Source organism: Gopherus evgoodei, chromosome 1, assembly GCF_007399415.2.
Source record: "Gopherus evgoodei ecotype Sinaloan lineage chromosome 1, rGopEvg1_v1.p, whole genome shotgun sequence".
NCBI classification, from domain to species: Eukaryota; Metazoa; Chordata; order Testudines; family Testudinidae; genus Gopherus; species Gopherus evgoodei.
Genome location: NC_044322.1, coordinates 220,296,265 through 220,314,826, shown reverse-complemented (window position 1 = coordinate 220,314,826; position 18,562 = coordinate 220,296,265). Strand labels below are relative to the sequence as shown.

At 44.3% G+C, this 18,562-nt stretch overlaps 1 protein-coding gene and 1 pseudogene across 6 annotated transcripts in view; both read left to right on the top strand.

The window, feature by feature from the left end:
- The window catches only part of LOC115636545, a 1,011,845-nt pseudogene that overhangs the window by 348,073 nt on the left and 645,210 nt on the right, over positions 1-18,562 (top strand).
- Positions 1-18,562, top strand: part of LOC115636662 (zinc finger protein 3-like) — a 438,128-nt gene that overhangs the window by 12,724 nt on the left and 406,842 nt on the right. For 2 of the 6 annotated variants that reach the window (XR_003997010.1, XR_003997012.1), the window contains exon 4: positions 10,532-10,826. The exons of 1 other annotated variant lie outside the window; for it this stretch is intronic. The gene's annotated coding sequence lies outside the window, so the exon portion shown is untranslated. 3 more of the 6 variants (XR_003997011.1, XM_030537050.1, XM_030537043.1) reach the window with 3 other exon arrangements.

Sequence of the window (18,562 nt, the reverse complement as noted above, 5' to 3'; positions counted from 1 at the left end):
AGCCCCACAGGACTGGACACTGACTTCTCCTGACCCAGGACACACACCCCAGCTGTGTGCTGGGACTGCAGCTGAGCTGCCTTGCCAAGACAGCCTGTGCATCCATGGACAAACCACCTCTTCCTGCAACCTAATACAATGGGGTCTGGGGACCTTTCCAAGCTGCACATGACGTGGCTCTGGCATTACTGGGGTCTGCTCCTGGCTCCGTCACTGACCTACTTGGTGGCCTCGGGGAAGTCACAGCCTCGCTCTGTTTTCCTCCTACCCATTATCTATTTAGATTGTGATCTCTTTGGGGCAAGGACTGTCCCTCTGTCTGTGCAGTGCCCATCGCAATGGCGGTGCTGATCTCAGTCAGGGTCTCTGCCGTGCGCAGCATGATGGGGCCCTGATCTCCATCAGTGTCTGTGCTACACAAGGCACAGTTTATAGACTCACAGAGTTTAAGGCCAGACGGTAAAGGTGTATTTCAGATGAGGTCTCATCAGTGCCTTGTATAACGGTACTAACCCTTTCATGTGTCTGCTGGAAATACCTCGCCTGATGTATCCTAGGACTGCATTAACCTATTTCACGGCTGCATCACATTGGCAGCTCGTAATTATCTTGTGATCAACCAATACATATAGGTCTTTCTCCTCCTCTGTCACTTCCAATTGATAAATCCCCAGCTTATTGCAAAATTATGCACTTGGGGACTAACAACTAGAATTTGTGCACTATTAATTTTCATCTCATTTCTATTACTCCAGCTTTCAAGGACGTGCAGTTTTTCTTGTATGATTTTCTTGTCCTCCTTCATAATGGCAATCCCTCCCAGCTTTGTGTCACACTCTCACTTCATGTGCCAAGATCACTAATGAAGGTGTTGAGTAAGATTGGTCTCAAGACTGATCTGAGGAACTCCACCAGTAACTTCCCTCCAGCCTGACAACTCACATTCAATATGACCCCCTTGTAGACTCCCTTTTAACCAATTCCTTATTGACCTTTCCGTTCTCATATTAATCCTCATCTTCTCCAGTTTAACGAATAATTTCCCATGTGGAACTGTATCAAAAACCTTACTGATGTCCAGATCAGGTTTCTCTGGCACAAGCTACCTTTTGTAACACCATATTTTCATTCTTTATAGTGCTGAAGGCTGGAAGGAACTGTTAGCAGTGGGCTGAGAATGGCCATGTGGAGGTGGGGGAGGGGATGGCAGACAGTGGGGAGGCAGGAGGATGCGGCTTTGGAGGTGTATCTGGGATTGTGTTTCGTAGGAGTCCATGTCTCTGCTCCCTGTGGCTGTGGTGCCTTCCGTACCAAAGCAGCACCTCAGCAGAGCAGGCGCACACACCATAGCTCTGCTGGAACATGCAGCATTCGCTGCCAGACAGGCTGGGCGATTTTTCTGGGGCCCAGCTTGATATGCCTGGCTGGGGTGGATTCACTTGGACGAGGGTCTGGGGCTCTGATAGTTTGCGATGTTTCTTTTTGCATAGTCAGTTCTTTCCATTTATTGTTTTCCCCCGCCTATGCCCGATGTCACTCTCGTCTTAACTTGCTTTGGTTATTTCACTTCCAGCTTTTAAATGGGATCTAAGAATTGCAAAGCTGAATGAAAGATAAACAAACAGAACCATTTGAATGTTGGCCCCTAGCTGGTAGAACGATACCTCGTGAAGGTCTGCTGTAATTCCCTGGTTCCCTATAGCATTTTCTAGTGGAGCAGATAAAGCAATGTCTAAGAGCCAGGGCAAAAAGGCTCCTCAGGTGTTTGCTCTCTAAGGAACATGTCACCTTCCAGAGCTTGCAGTCTTTCAGGAGTGGTGCGCTGGGTTGTATTTAGGAACCTTAAAATAAAAGGAGAAGACGGCTGGTTCACAATATCCAGTGGAATCTTGCAAACAATTATACAAATGGACCCTACTGCTTTTAAAACAACATGGTATTAATACTGATTCAAAACTGAGATTAAAATTAAGATAAACGCATGAGAAATGAACTGACACCTACTTACCATTTCTTAATGCTTAAAATTTTAACACTCCCTCACACCATCTTTTTTTAAAAGCGATGCACAGCACAGTCAAGTTAATTCATGAAAGCACACCAATTCTTGACTGCTTTGTGTTGCATGAGCATCTGATTAAGCACCTAACTAAAACTGTACCACTGTAAGTGGAAATGCATCAACCCAACTTAGCTCCAAGGTGTTTAGATGTGAATGAAAAGTTTCTAAATGAAATACATGGCAGGAAAGTCAATGGGAAAATACACAGGAGTGCCTCTACCCAGTCCTGTTGACTTTTTCTCCCAACTCCCCCGCCCTCGCATGAGTTCTGGCCTCTTGGTCAACTCCACTCCCAATCCCATGTCAGCTGTGTCCTCTCCCAGCCTAACTCATTTCTACTACAGTTCTTCATCCCCCTCATCCAGGCAGGGGGTTGGTGCTGCAGCACCCAAGGCACCTGCGTTAATCACTGTCCCACATACTGGGGCTATTTAAATTTCAGGGAATGATTTATCAGAGTTGCTCACTCTGGGAGGTGGGAGAGAGGAGAGGCTGAGAGGGGGTTTGCTTTGCACTCTCATGTTCAACCCTGGTAGCCTCCATATTACCTCATTCTCCACCCTCCCCCATGTGTCTCTGCTCATGTGTCAGAGTGTCACCTTCTGATCATATGCCACTGGCCTCCCCAGAGCTCCTAGACAGGAGCTACATCACAATGGGGTTACGATAGAGTAAAATACATCACAGGGACGGTGTAATTATCCTCAGCAAGCATTACAGTCTAGAATGCGAGACAATTAAAGTACTTCATTACTTAAAAGTACGCTTGAAAGGACTGGGTTTTTATTAATAAATTGCAGTAATTATCCTCACATCTCTTGTCAACTGTCTGAAATGGGCCATCTTGATTATCACTACAAAAGTTTTTTTCCCTGCTGATAATAGCTCATCTTAATTAATTAGCCTCTTAGAGTTGGTATGACAAATTCCACCTTTTCTTGTTCTGTATGTGTATATATCTTCTATATGTTCCATTCTATGCATCTGGTGGGCTGTAGTCCACAAAAGCTTATGCTCAAATAAATTTCTTAGTCTCTAAGGTGCCTCAAGTATTCACTTGTACACACACAGATGGAAAAAATATTTATATAGGTATAATACAGAAATGCTTCTGAAGAAAGTCGAGTTTGATTTAAGAATATTTACACTGTATAGTTTGCATGTGACATTGACAATTGTGTTTGAACAGTTATAAAGATTTGGCTTTTCAAATCTCAATATTGGCTGTAATTAAATAATTGTTGTCTGACGATCCCCATAACTTCCCACAGCTCTGAACATTGAAATTCTAAACATTAAAAAAGAGATTTAAAATAACTATTGATTTCATCAATTGAAATTAAAAAGAAGAAATAGACAAAATTATTTTTGCCAAACCCACTTAACAGCAATCACAATCCACTGGAGGATGAGAAATTCACAGCTAAAGCACTCAACCTTAATTCTTCCATGTAGGTCCCATGGCAGATGGCTCTGGTGGCATCAAGTGGGTCCATTATGGCAGGGGAAGGTTGGGATAGTGTTTGAGATCAGGGTGAGGATGGGGAGTGGCTCCATGTCCACGAATGGAATTCACCTCTCCACCCCTCTGCAGAGCCCAGAAACTAAGGATTTATCCAGTGAAGTGAATTTCACTCTGGGTGACTTTGAGACAATCACTGAAAGATCCTTGTGCCTTCAGTTCTACACTGGCCACAAGAGTCTACTAGTTCTCCCTCCCCAGACTGCCAGGGGCAGCCAGGGAAATTAGTGGGTTATGGGAATTAGAAGATGAAAATACATTAAAAATGATGTGTGTTTATTCTTGTCCATAATCTCCATCCCTCTCTTAGCACATTAATCTTTCAGTCATTATGCGTCTTGACCAGTTATGAACTTTCTGTAGACACCTCACAGGATCATCCTCCAAGAGATGTTTGGAGTGGTAGGTTTGTCAGGTCTCAGGTGAGAACTGCTGGCAAAGACCAAGTGACCCTTTGCCAAGGGATCTCTGTGTCACTGGCTGACCCCCATAGGCCAGGGAGAGGACAACTTTCTGCCAATGGCCTTCAGGATGGGTGCTGAGTTCACTGCAGTGCCCTATTTCCCTTGTGCACGTCTGTGAGTCCCATTGCCCCTGTCCCGGGGTGCTACAGGGGCCTGTCCTTCTAGTGTGTCAGGGCTCCACCCTCTGCCTGAGGCCTGTGGCACTTTCTTCCTCTCGGGGCACCAGGCAAAACAGCAAAAGAGCTGACTCGGCAAACAAGGGTAAATAAAGGAATGGGAAAAAAAAGAAACTGTGGAGGGGGTTGGGGAGGGAAATGTGGACAGGTCCCTTCAGGATATGGGCCTCTCTTACGTCTGGGGCACTGGAAGTGTCTCAATCCCCTTCAGAGTTTACTGGGTCTCCAGCACAAGTTTCAACCTGTTCCCCCTTTAAGCTCCAGGGATCCCCACCCTTCCTCAGTGAAGGCCAGAGCCCCGAATGCTGCTAGCCCTCGTGTTGGGGCTGGAGATGCTCCACAGACTGTTCCCTTCCCAGGGTGGCTCCCCTCTGAGTAGTGTAGGCCTTTCCTGTTAACTCCTGCTCCAGTCCTGGCATAGTTTGCAGGTGTGGAGGGGCTGAGCCAGTCCAGACTAAAGCAGCAGTTTAACCCCTTCTGTTCCAGTGTGGGGTTTATATAGCCCTTCACAGGCTCCCAGACCCAGGGAATGGCCCCCTATCAACCCTATGGCTGATGTGATTGAGTGACCCACTGGCAGCATTGCCCTTGAGGGTGCTGTTCCCACTCCCTCCCCTCCCCTTTTACTGCCACCACAATGCCTGTCACCTTCACTTCTCAAGGGGTGACCCCCAGAAGGTGTCTTTTGTTATCCCTCTCCCTACCCCCCTAGGAGCCATTGTGCACCCCCTATCACTCACCTCCACCCGGAGACAAGATGGGTCATGGGGAACGGCTGATGCTTTGCCGGAGATCCATCATCACTGAAGGAGTGGCAGCCTTGACCCTCCTTGAAGGTTGCCAGGATGCTGATGTGCACTGGAGGAGAACTGGGGCTTGACTGAGTCCATGAACCATTTGGCCCACACTGTGTTACTGTAAAGCCTGCTCTGCATTGCTGCTGGTGGCCTTGTGCCCATAAGTCTCTGTAATGCTGTCTCCAGTGACTCGAGAGCAAGAGCACCAGCCTCAGGCAGACTGGTAAGAAGCAGGGAACGAACCCCAAATTGTGTGTGAGGTCTGTATGGAGATTTCACCAACCAAGTATCCAGTGTAAAAGCTTCAGGCTCTGTAACAACATTAACATGGAATCACAGACAGCCCTGTGGGTGATCCATATATCTCACCATGCAGGTGAGCTCACCTTTGTGACAAATGGTCCCTTACAGCCCCAACATGCTATAAAAACTCCACTGCCCATGTGGGCCACAGTCACTTGTTTTCTGCATATAAAAGCCAGGGCTGACATTAGGGGGCAGCAAGCAGGGCAACTACCTGTGGCCCCCACAAAGTTACATTGCTGAGGCTTTGACTTTAACCCCGGGTGATGGGGTTAAGGGCCCTGGACTGCAGTCTCATGCGCTGGGACTTCAGCTTTCTGCCCTGGGCCTCAGCGAGTCTGCTGGTCTTGCTTGGCAGCCCCCCTGAAACCTGCTCATGGCCCCCCAGTGGGCCCCAGACCCCTGGTTGAGAACCACTGCCTTACCCCACAAATCACAGCAATGTTCAGGTTACTGCCAGTCCCAAAGGACCAGTCACTTCCTTAGGTCAACTGAATCTTAGATCTTCCAACAAAGACAACACTTGTAGCCAGTCCTGTCATAACCTGTATTAAGATTTATTTAAAAGGAAACGAGAGTTATTTACAAAGTTAAAGCAGGTAATCCTATAGATGCAGATGAGTTGCAGTCTTAAACTTCAAAGGTAATAGAAGCTTCTATAATAAGCAAGCTCTACATATTCTTTAGGACTAACCCTGGCTAAGCAGCTGGGGATCTCTTCCTTATGCCTAGAAACTTTGCCCCCCAGAGTCCAAGCAGCATACAGATAATCAGTTCCTTCGGTATGGGGTTGTTCATCCCCTTCCTGCCATGTGCTCTGAGCTGCAAACTCAGCTAATGGGAGGTCAAGAGCACAACAACAGTCTTATGTCTTCTTTAACGTCCCATAATAGTCTATCTGGTGTTGATGGACCTTTTCTGCCAGGCAGAGTGTAATGCATTCTGTTGCCAATCAGCCCTTCGCATAGGTAAAGTCTCTCTCCTGTCTCGTGATTTACAGAGCCACAGAGGCTCACAATGCAACTAGTCAGATGTTAACCCAGGCAGCAACTCACAAGCATTCAATAAAGTCTAAACACTAAACACATTCTTATGTTCACAGTCTCTATGAGGAGTATCTACTCATTTGGACTCACTGGGGAACTACAGAAAGAAACAAGATGTGCTGAGGCAAGAAGGCCCAGTCTCAGAGCCCTCTGGGTCACGCTTCCCAAAAAGCTGAAACTGGGCCCAGCCGATGAAAGGGGCACTCCCAGGAGAGACTGTATAAAGGCTGGCACATCAAATAACTTAGTTAACCTGAGAGCGCTGCCTTGGGGATAATGACAGGGAGAATCCCCCGAGTGACTCCTTTGAGTCTGCTTGTCTCTGGCCTTTGGTTCATAGAATCACAGAACTGGAAGGGACCTCGAGAGGTAGCTAGTCCAGTCCCCTGCTTTCAAGGCAGGACGAAGTATTATCTAGACCAGGAGTGGCCAAACTGAGCCTGAGAAGGAGCCAGAATTTACCAATGTACATTGCGAAAAAAATCACAGTAATACGTCAGCAGCCCCCCATCCGCTCCCACCCATGGGAAGCCAGAGTAATCAGCACCTCCCCCTCCCTCCTCTCACCTCCTGATCAGCTGTTCATGCTATGCAAGACAGAGGGCTGGGGGAAGGAAGGAGGGAACTGCAGGCTCAGGAAAGGGGGTGGGAAAGGGTGGAGTGGGGACAGGGCCTGTAGCTGAGTAGTGAACACACCCAGCACATTGGAAAGTCGGTGCCTGTAGCTCCAACCTCAGAATTGGTACGTATACAAGGAGCCACATACTCAATTCTAAAGTTCCACATGTTGGCCACCCCGATCTAGACCATCCCTGAGAGGTGTTTGTCAAGCCTGCTCTTAAAAGTCCCCAATGATGGAGATTCCATACCCTCCCTAGGCAATTTATTCCAGTGCTTAACCACTCTGACAGTTAGAGAGTTTTTCCTAATGTCCAACCTAAACCTTCCTTGCTGCAATTTAAGCCCATTGCTTTTTGTCCTGTCTGCAGAGGTTAAGAAGAACAATGTTTCTCCCTCCTCCTTGAAACAAACTTTTATGTACTTGAAAGCTGATCATATCTTTTCCAGACTAAAAAACCCACTTTTTTCAATCTTCCCTCATAGGTCATGTTTTCTAGACTTTTAATCATTTTTATTGCTCTTCTCTGGACTTTCTCCAATTTTTCCACATCTTTCCTGAAATGTGGAGTCCAGAACTGGATACATTACTCCAGTTGAGGCCTAATCAGTGCGGAGTAGAGCGGAAGAATTACTTCTCGTGTCTTGCTTACAATACTGCTGCTAATACATCTCAGAATTATACTTGCTTTTTTTGCAACAGTGTAACACTGTTGACTCATATTTAGCTTGTGGTCCACCGTGACTCCCAGATCTGTTTCTGCAGTACAGTTTCCTGGGTTGTCATTTCCTGTCTTGTATGTGTGCAACTGATTGTTCATTCCTAAGTGGAGTACTTTGGATTTGTCCTTATTGAATTTCATCCTATGTACTTCAGACTATTTCTCCAGATGATTTTTAATTTTAATTCTGTCCTCCAAAGTACTTGCAACCCATCCCAGCTTGGTATTGTCCACAAACTTTATAAGTGTAACAGAGAGACTCTGCTACTGGGAGGGTTTCACAATGTCTCAGAGGGTTACACCCTGGTGGGAGGGAGCTAGGCCTGTACTGGAATAAGGTCACTGTGCTTCACAGTGTGGCAGAACCTAGAATGGCCATTATCAGGGGAAAATGCTGGGGGGAATCGACATGTGGAAGGGACAGAAACCCTGTCTGAATTCTCTCACATTGCCCTTCTTGCCCTGGCAGGCTACAGAATATCGTCTACGTTTCACTCCAAATCATCCCATACTCCCAGGGGGAAGGAAATGGCTCCAATGGAGCTGGCTCAGGTAAGGGAGAGGAGAAGTAAATGCATAGGATGGTGGGAGCTGCTAGAGGTGGTAGGAGGCAGGAACTATCTAGGGTGCGGAATGGGGGAGAAAGGATGTGACAAACCTGCTGAGACTTGTGTACTCTAGGGTGTGATGGGTTGTCACTCTGGGGTACAGTCTGGGGGGCTTCTGGGAACTGCAGTGCCCTCTAACCCTCAAGCTGGGCTGGCCCTTCTCACACTGCTTTGCTGGAGATTCAGCCAGCCTCTCCAGGTCCTGTTATCTGCCAACACGACGACGGCAGCTGGCACCATGTATCCAGCTAAGCTACCTGAGTGCTTTACCTAAGCCACTCAAGGACAGATAGAAGCCAAAAGCCAATTTCCCAGAGATAAGTGGTAGCAAACAGATCAAAGCAGATTACTTAACAAATAACCAAAACCTCAAACTAAACCTAATGTACTATCTGGATAGAAGTTTAATTAGCAATTTCTCACCCTGACTGATGATAGAAGCAGTCTACCAAGTTTCCATACACAAGCTAGAAATCCCTTTACCCTGGGACCAGCACTTCCCCCAGTTCAGTCTTTGTTCCTGAGGTGTTTCCATGAGTTTTCTTGTGTGCGGAGTGAGGGCAAGAGATGGTCACACAGACCCCTGATGTAGCTTTTCCATATGGTAGGAACCCTTTGTTCCAAACTCAGTTCCCAGTCTAGTTTGTTGAAAAATACAGGTACCAAAATGGAGTTTAGTGTCATGTGGTCTGGTCACATGTCCTAGCATGCCCTGCTGCCTCATAGTATCCATGACTGATAGGCTGGCTGAAACATTCACAGGAAGGCTAAGCTCTTCTACGGTCCATTATCTTTGTTGATGAGCCATGAACACTGTCTGGCTTCTTTGTTGTACCTGAAAGGCTCGTTGTGAGTGTTACCCAGAGTAAGCACTTGAAATACAGATACATAGTCAATATCCATAACTTTAGATACGAACATGATACATGCACACAAATAGGACAGTCATATTCAGCCAATCATAACTTTTCCAATGACACTGAACATGACTCGTCTTGCACAAAATGCATCTTAATTTTGTCCTAATCATTTGATAATCATACCACCATGCTGAATGTGGGGTGTAGTGTCAGGGCCTAATTTCAAGGCACAGGAGCTGGGAATGTAACTTCCCCTCTTTGTGGAACAGGAAATAACTGTCCAGCCAGGGCTGGGAAAACTTCCCAGACATCCAGTGCTGGAATCTGAACCTACTGTTACTACCAACCCCAATCTTTGTGGCAACTGCAAACTTTATCAGTGATGATTTTATGTTCTCTTCCAGGTCATTGATAAGAATGTTAAATAGCACAGGGCCAAAAATCAATCCTTGTGGGAACTCCCTAGGAAGAAATATACTCAAGCATGGTTTTCAATCTATTTAATGTATGCTGTGTTTATTTTGTATCTTTCTAGTTTTCTAGTCAAAATATTGTGCTGAACCAAGTCATATGCCTTACAGAAGTATTGATATATTACATCAATACTTTTAGTTGCAACCAAACTTTTTATCTCATCCAATAAGGATATCCAGTTAGTTTGATTGGATCTGTTATCTCTGAACCTGTGTTAATTGGTACTAATAATATTACCCTCCCTTAATTCTTTATTAATTAAATCCATATTCACTGCTCCATTATCTTGCCCAGTATCAATGTCAGACTGACACTCTTGTATTAGCTGGATTATCTCTTTTACACCTTTTAAATATTGGCACAGCATTAGCTTTATTCCAGTCTTCTGGAATTTCCCCATTGTTCCAAGTCCTAATTAAAATCAATATTAACAGTCCTCCACACTCCTCCACCAGGTCTTTCAAAACTCTTGGATACAAGTTATCTGGACCTGCTTCTTTAAACATGTCTAACTGTAATAGCTTCTGTTTAACATCCTCGTGAGTTATTGTTGGCATGGAAAGACTCTCGTCATCAACATCTTATGATATGAGTTACATCATCTGTTTTTCTCCAAATCCAGGAGAGAAATATTTATTGAACACTTTTACCTCTTTTGCATTATTTTGATGATTCTGCCATTTCCATCTAGTAATTTACCACTACCGTTGTTAGGATTAATTTTGTACTTAATATATTTTTTAAAAACTTCCTTCTTATTTTCATTATTGTTCATTGATTTCTGATAGCTTCCCTTACCAATTTTCTACAATTCTGACTTTCTAACTTATATTCTTTACTGTTGACTTCCCCTTTCTTCCATATATTTTATTTGGAGAGTGTTGGGATTCCTACCAGGGAGCCACCATCAGGGTCCAGAGACAGCCCCATCTCCTATATCAAGTCCTGGCTAGTAGGTATGTGATAAATGTGAAGACCCTACCTCCGTCTATCAGCTGGGAGACACAATGATTCTCTCTTTCTGCCCTCTGATGCCTCCTGGCTGTTCTAAGCAAGGTGGGGTGGGGATCTGTTAACATGTGCCTCCCAGAGCTTCCATTTACCTGGCACTGCTGTTCCGTGAATAGTAGGGTTGTGAGTGGGGCAGCAGGTACTGGGTGTTGGACCCTTTCTCTTTCAGGGGCCGGTGACCTTTGAGGAGGTGGCTGTGTATTTCACCAGGGAAGAGTGGGCTCTGCTGGACCCCACTCAGAGAGCCCTCTACAGAGATGTCATGCAGGAGAACTATGAGATGGTGGTCTTGCTGGGTAAGGAGTTCTGTCCCCTGGGTTATTAGAAGCTGTGGGGTCTCTAAAGAACCTGAATAGTAATAACTTTGTACATTTATTCAGCATACATGTTTTGACAAGTTTCCTTGCCCCCCTTTTTTTGCCTTATCTCCCACCCACTAGTATCATTTTTGGACATGTGACTTTTTGGTGCCATCAGTCATTTTAAAATTGCATTTAATGTATCCATATTGGCTACATCAATAACTACATTAATAACTGTAGCTTTCATGCCTTTTCCTCCTTTTAAGAGGAAAATATGCTACCTGTAGCATTCTAAATTGAGTAAATAAGTGTATGACTCATGCATGGCTTGTATGACAGTTAGATGAGCTCCTCTTTTGATAGGAGAGCGTATAATGTTTCCATTCAGGACCCCACCGGTGAAGGGAGACCGGAGATGTGGGAGGGGAGGAGAAGGGGGAGAGTAGATAATTCGGGGGTACCCAGATATGGGGAGGGTGTGTGCAGGGTTAGAGCTAAGAAGCAGCAGGGAGGGAGGAGGTAGTGAGAGATGAAGAGGGAACACAAGAAGCTCCCAGGGTGCCGGGAGGTGGTGCTGGCTGAGAGTAATGGGAAGAAGTGGAGAGGAGTGTGGAGGAAGGGCACTAAGGAAGTAGCTCAGTCTCAGGTGTTGAAGCTACATGGCCTTTCCTTGTGGAAGAGTGGCACACTCAAGGGGCACTTCCCAAGGACTGTTTAAAAGCCAGGGCATTGCACCAATCCTATGGATCCATGACAGTGTACCAGAGGTTAAGCCTTCTGGGGAAAAGCTATAAAACAACAAAAGAATATAAATGTTTATTTATCATCAGTCCTCATGGGAATCCTTGATCAGTTCCAAAGTGTATTAAAGCCTTCCTCTAAGGCTTACCTCTTGCTTATCAGGCCATGCCAGTTTTGTTAGAGGGCTTTCCCTTCACCCTCCCGCTTCCCTGGTTCTTGTCACGCAGACAACAAGAGCAAAAGGCCAGAAGTCTGAAGCGCAGAGAATGCGATGTTTATTGGGTCTATTTCCAAGCAAGCATATTCCACTACCCTAATTAACTTACACCTAGAAAAATTAATTATGCTGCAGACAGAAACAGTTAGAGAACCAGACTGATTAACAAGGTAGAAGTGGTGGCCATAAAGATAAAACAATACAGAAATGAGGGTTTCAGAACCACAACCACTGATAAGTGATTTCTTGCAGACAGGCTGCTATCAAACTAAGTTTTCTTTAACCATCTTAAGATCTTTTTCTTTATCTGGTGGTGATGGGCACTGTTCAGACAGGATTGTCTTTCTAACAGCCCAATAGCACCTTACGTCAGTGTGACTGGTTTGGGATGTGAAGATGTGACCCTTTGCTTCTCAGCTTATGACTGCCCCTGCTGCTTAGCCAAAGGCCTTAACCTGAGAACAAGGCCTCAGACGATCCTAGTGAGAGAAGGCCCATACACAGGCAGACCAAGATTTTGATGTTTAGCTAGTTACAGGGGTATAAAGATAAAGTAATAAAAATAAACCTAAGTTCTTTAAGTATAGGCTTTACAGGCAGGCCTGAATATCTCTATTCTAACAGTGGATTCTACTCCTTCCCCCATTCTGTGTCTGTCTTGTCTATTTAGATTGTAAATTCTTCATGGCATAGGCCATCTACTATTCTTTGTACTTTGCCTAGCAAAATGGGGATCTACTGTTAGTTGGCTCTTAGACACTAAGGTAATGAATATGATTTATTATAATAATAATTCTCCTGCCACTTTGAGCCAAGGAAGATGGCCTTGGGATGCATAGCCTTAGCTATGTTAGTAATCTTGATTTGATTTACCAACTAAATTTAATTTGTTTTGTAATTAATTTGTTTTGTAATTAATTTTAATACTACTACTACTTAATCATTTATATTAATTAATGTGGGTGTAGGCTCGCCAATTTGTTTGAGCAGAAGATAAAAGTTCGTGTTTCGAATCAGGTTCCACAGAATTTATAAAGGCACCTTCAGGGGTATGACAGGAAGCTCACACTGAGACAGATATAGTCATAAAGATTTTTTATTTAAATCAATGAAACAGTAAGTAAATTGTAAACCAGTTAGAATTACAGAGTTACAGTTGTATTACTGTTATCCAAGAGATACATATGATAATACAATATTATGTGCTGCAAACTTTGGTTAATATTCACACCCTGTTTTGATAAACTGGTGTTGACCTCCCTTCTGGCGGTTCCAGTTTCACACCTCTTGCAGAGGAAACTAATGCGAAGAGCTGTCAAAGCTACTTTAGAATTTACTTTTTAATTCAACTAAATTATCTAATACACAAACTAAAATAAAGTTTAGAGAGACCAAGCTTAACCGAGTCCCTTGTGAACTTAAAGTTTGAAAAGAAAGTGAGTGCGGCCTGGTTAATAGCTGTCGTAGATGAATAGCATGATTACGTAGTTGAAGATGGTGAAATGTAGTGAAGAAGGAGGAGATCGAGGTGGGGGTGGGGTACCATAGTGAGGTAGGTTACCTCTTTCTATAGAAATAAATGCCGGAAATCCTTCCTCTTATGCCCAAATTTCACTCTTCCCCCATAGAAATGTTAGGGTACGCTTACCCCATAGGCTAATGAAGGACATAAATCCACACCATGTAGAGGCCAAGCATAGGAGTTTATTACACACAGCACTGGCGGAGTGTCACCTGGCTTATTAAGCTCAGAGACACTGTCAATCAATTGATTACAATAAAATATATAGATTTTTCATGGGCGGAGGAAAGTGACGGGGTAGGCAGTTTTACACCCCGGGATAGGTTTTGCAGCAAAACAAGATAGCACATTAGCCAATGGTTAAAAGGTTACATAATGTCTCCACTCATGATTTTAAGTTAGCAAGTTAACATTTAATTAATACTTTGATAAAATGTTATTAGTATAAAATATATATGTTGAATTCTGATTTGGGGTCCATAGGAATGGAGCAACTCCTTTGATTGTCCACCAGGTACATTCCTAGGGGTTAAAGCAAAGAAACAGTGAAAGTATATGACAATAAAGATTGTCCCCTTTATGTCTTAAGACAGGCACTGGTCCCTGGGAAGGGAGGTGGAAGGATGCCATATCTTATACTGACATGTGCCAACTTTCCATAAACTCAGCGTTGGATTTGTGGGAAGAATGTTCCCTACAGAAGAGACTGACACAATAGGAACAAGGATTCTTTGTTCAATTTGCAACTCTGAATAAGACACAATTATTTAGTTGTTAGCTCTAACACCTGGCAATTTGCTGACCAGGCCTATTTTGTCTACCCCAGCTTTCTCATAACTAATCACTATTTGCTAGGCCTCTGGTCTTTTGACCAGACTCTGGACTTTCGGCTTGAGAAAGAGCTGGCACAATCCATATACCAGGTTGTTATATAAAATGCACATGGATTTTAACCCTTCAGTCCCTCCTCTTGACCCTAGAGTTTCCTAACCCACCAGGTCAAATATACCAATTTTAATGTACCCAGCCTACTGCTGAGTTGCCGATAAAGCACCAGTACCATTAAGAATGTAAGGATAGACACTCCCCACATAATTTGACAAAGTAGCATTTAGATCCATCCCCAGGGGACTTTGTTACCTGAGATGGCATTGCCCATAATTATCGCTTTAACCTCCACTGCCTGGTTCATTGCCTTCGAGAACTTCACATCGGCCTGGTCCATGGTTTCCCCATCTGAGTGTACCTCAGACGGCCTTCCCCAGTATGCCTCTGGCCTCAGTCACCAACTCCTCAATCTTCGCCTGCAGGGCCTGTAGACCCTCTTCTAAATACTTACTGCCGTAGTGCCATTCCAGATCCCATGTTAGGTTACCCATCATTGGCGGAGTATGGTGGAGCCGCGTCCCATCAGCAGTTAGGGCTGACTTTTGAGGGACTGTTATGCACACAGATGGATGTCTCAAGGGGCGGTGCTTTCCATTTAGCTCAATGGAGTGATTCTGGGCAGTCACACACCAGTAGGTACCGTTCATCTGGACCAGCTCTGTGTGCACCAGTTTCTCAGTAATAGCCACTTCGAACCTAGACAGATTTGTTAGAACATTATATGGGCATGCACACAGAATTTCCTGCACCAAACCTTTCTGCAAGGATATCTAGTAATCCCCTCTTCTGTCTAGTTAAGCACTCACCAATTTGGTTTGTTAGGCTAGTAATGTTTTTACTCATTTGAGGCCTGACCTTTGCACACTGTTTGTTTACTTTCTCTATAGGAATACGCACCTCAACCTTGTAAGTGTGGAATACCACCCAAGTGAGGACCAGTAGGACTGGTCCTATCATTATTAATCCTGGTTTTGGAACAGGGATTTGTTTAGGGCATGAAACACAGTTGGGTGGTTCCACTCTGTCTTTGATAACCCGGTTAATTGTTACCAGTCATGAACATTTTAACTTGGGCCATCGTTTAACAAATATATGCCATGCCTTTGGGGTTACCTCCATCCATGCTTTAGGTGGTAAGCCCCATTCTGATTCAGCAGGCCCAACCTCAACTGGTACCATGTCAGTATAATTGGCATATAATTTTTCATGAGTATTTGAGGGTTTTTTTTTTTCACAAAATCCCACACAAATTCCAGTATTGAGGTCTGTGTTTTTCCTCCCAGGCCATCGTGGCAATATGCCATGTAACTATGTTTAAATGTGGGATAGCCCAAGATTTTGTAGTCCCCTTCACACATGGCACACTACTTGTGTTCTTCATTATGCACCACAGGGACGGCAGGAGCCACAGCAGAAGCCTCCCCATGGTCATTCTGGTTGTCCTGGTCACCCTTCAGTCCTTTCTCTTTCACCTCTTATTGTTTACCTGTGGAGTATTGACAGATTCTGATTTAAATGATTTTAACTGATTTTGGTGATGCCAAAATGTTTTCAATTTTCCCCCAATCTTTGCATATCTATTAGTTGTCAGAAGGACCCTTGTAGGGCCTTGCCATCTTGGCTTTAAAATTTCTTTAACCTTTGGGTAAATGTGACACATTACCATATCCCCAACTTTAAACACAGATTTGTCCAGACTGTTGTTATGATCCAGCTGGGTTTGGTTTTTCTTTACTTGGTTGTATAAATCCTTCAACTCTCTGTCCAATGCCTTGATGTAGTTCTGGAGCCTGTCTGCAAAAAGCCCCAACCCCCACGCAGGGAGGATCACAGGGCTAGGCATTCTCATTGATCTTCCTGTTGTTAGTTCGAAGGGTGTCAGTTGAGTCAGCCTATTTGAGCTGCCCCTGATTTGATACAACACAGCAGGAAGCATACGAGCCCATCCTTCTCCTGTATCCAGTACTGTGTTTGTTTTTATTGTTCTGTTCATTCTTTTCACCATTCCCAAGCTTTCAGGGTGGTGTGGTATATGGAATCTTTGCTTTATTTCTAGTGCCTTACATGTCTCCTACATTACTTGCTCTGTAAAGTGAGTTTCTTGGTCAGTCTATTGACAGTAGCAAACCCCATCTGGGTATTATTTCTTCTGCTAGGATTCGAGCTACTGTTGTAGCAGTATAGTTCTTGGTTGGGAATGCCTCTACCCAATGGATAAAAGTATCAATAATTACCAAAATGTAAGTGTACTCTCTGCTTTGTGGCAAGGGTCCAGTAAAATCAATTTGCAAATTTTGCCATGGTCCCTCTGGTTGTGGTTGGTGATTTTGAGGCACGTTTTCCCACATTCACTTGTGCACATGTCACACATCTTTTGAGAAATTGTAAAGCATCTTTTTTTATAGCTGGCCACACCAGTATTCCAGGGCAGCCCTCATTTGTCTCCACCCCAGATGAGCTGGGGAGTGGATGGCATGGATCAGTTGAGCCCGTACTGCACTCCGGGGCTACCTGCTCCTCCTCCCTGGCCCATACCAAAGGTGATTTTTATACACACAGCCTTGTTCTTCCAATTTACTTGTCTCTTCTGGGCTTATGGTTGCATACAGATTTTTTTAAATTTCACTTCCTTTTCTGACACTCTAGCTGCACAAACCTTAATAGGACTTGCTTGTGCAATTTCTTTGGCATGTTTATCTGCCCAATAATTTCCTTTTTGTTCCTCACTTGAGATCTTATTGTGTGCTTTTATCTTTACTACTGTTAGTTCTGATGGTAGTTTGGCAGCTTCTGTTAGTCTTTGAACTGCTTTCATATTATTAATTGGCTTGCCAGTTGTTGTAATAAAACCCCTGTGTGACCACACATTCATGTAGTCATGCACTACTCCAAATGCATATCTGCTGTCTGTGTATACAGTGAGCTTCTTGCCTTCCCCCACTCTCAAAGCTTCTGTGAGGGCTGTTAGCTCCGCTTCTTGGGCTGACTTTGATCCTTCCATCTGACCTGACGCTATCACTGTCCCATTACTGAGTACCACTGCCCATTCGGTGTGTGGCACTTCATTTTCATATTTGCTTGATCCATCTACATACACAACTATATCTGGATTCCCTAATGGCTCTTCTTTAATTCTTTTCAACACTTCCTCTTCTCTATCTATAAGACATTTGTGTACCTCTCTCTCTATGTTCAGACATTCGGCTACATTTATTCCCTTGTCTTTTACTATGGAGAAGTTAGGGTTTTGCAAGCACAATGTTGATTCCCACTGCCTTCTGCTGGCATCTGTTACAGATCTTAGTCGCCCAGTGTTGAGGAGATCAGTAAGCATATGGCGCGTGTATGGAGCACTAATTTCCCTGTGAGAGTGTATGATTCACAAGCTTTCACAGCCCACATAGTACAATCTAGAGCTGCTACGCACTCCGGTAATCCCTGGGGGTCTTGTGGTAGATAGGTATATGCTACCGGACACTCTGTCTCCCTGAAGCTGGGTTAGCACAGCTGAGTAGTGGGTTCCACTGTGGCTGTAGTAAAGGTGGAACGGCTTTCCCATATCGGGTAAGCCCAGGCTGGGGGTGGAGGCAAAAGCCTGTTTTATTTTTATAAATGCCTCTTCTTGTTCTGTGCCTCATATTACTAACTCATTTGCAGGCTTTCCCCCTCTAGTGAGGGTTGAATTGGTTCCACCATTTCTGAGTACTCCAGTATGTAGGTTCTACAAAAATTAAGGAGTCTCAGGCCCTTCCGGACTTCCTTAACTGTCCATGATTTTTTTAACTCTAAAATCGCCTGCTTTCTGTCTACTGTGAGTGCCTTTTCTCCCTGTGATATATTATGTCCTAGGTATAAAACTTGCTGCTGTTGCAATTGAGTTTTCTTTGGGCTTAATTTAAATCCTGCCTCACGAAGATACATGAACAGTCTGTTTAGGGTTTTTTAATGGTCCTTTCCATTTGAACTGGCAATTAGCAAATCATTTACATACTGTAGTATCACAGTATCCCCTTCCAAAGGCACTCCTGCTATTACTTCTGCCATTGCCCTGTGGAAGATGGAGGGAGAATTATGGAACTCCTGAGGTACTCGTGGCCAAGTGTACTGCTGGTCTCCTACTGTAAATGCAATTTTTCCTGACTCTCTTTTGCAAGGGGAATACTCCAAAATCCATTAGCTACATCCAGAACTGAAAATACTGAGTGCCCTGGTGTTAGCAAATTCAGAAT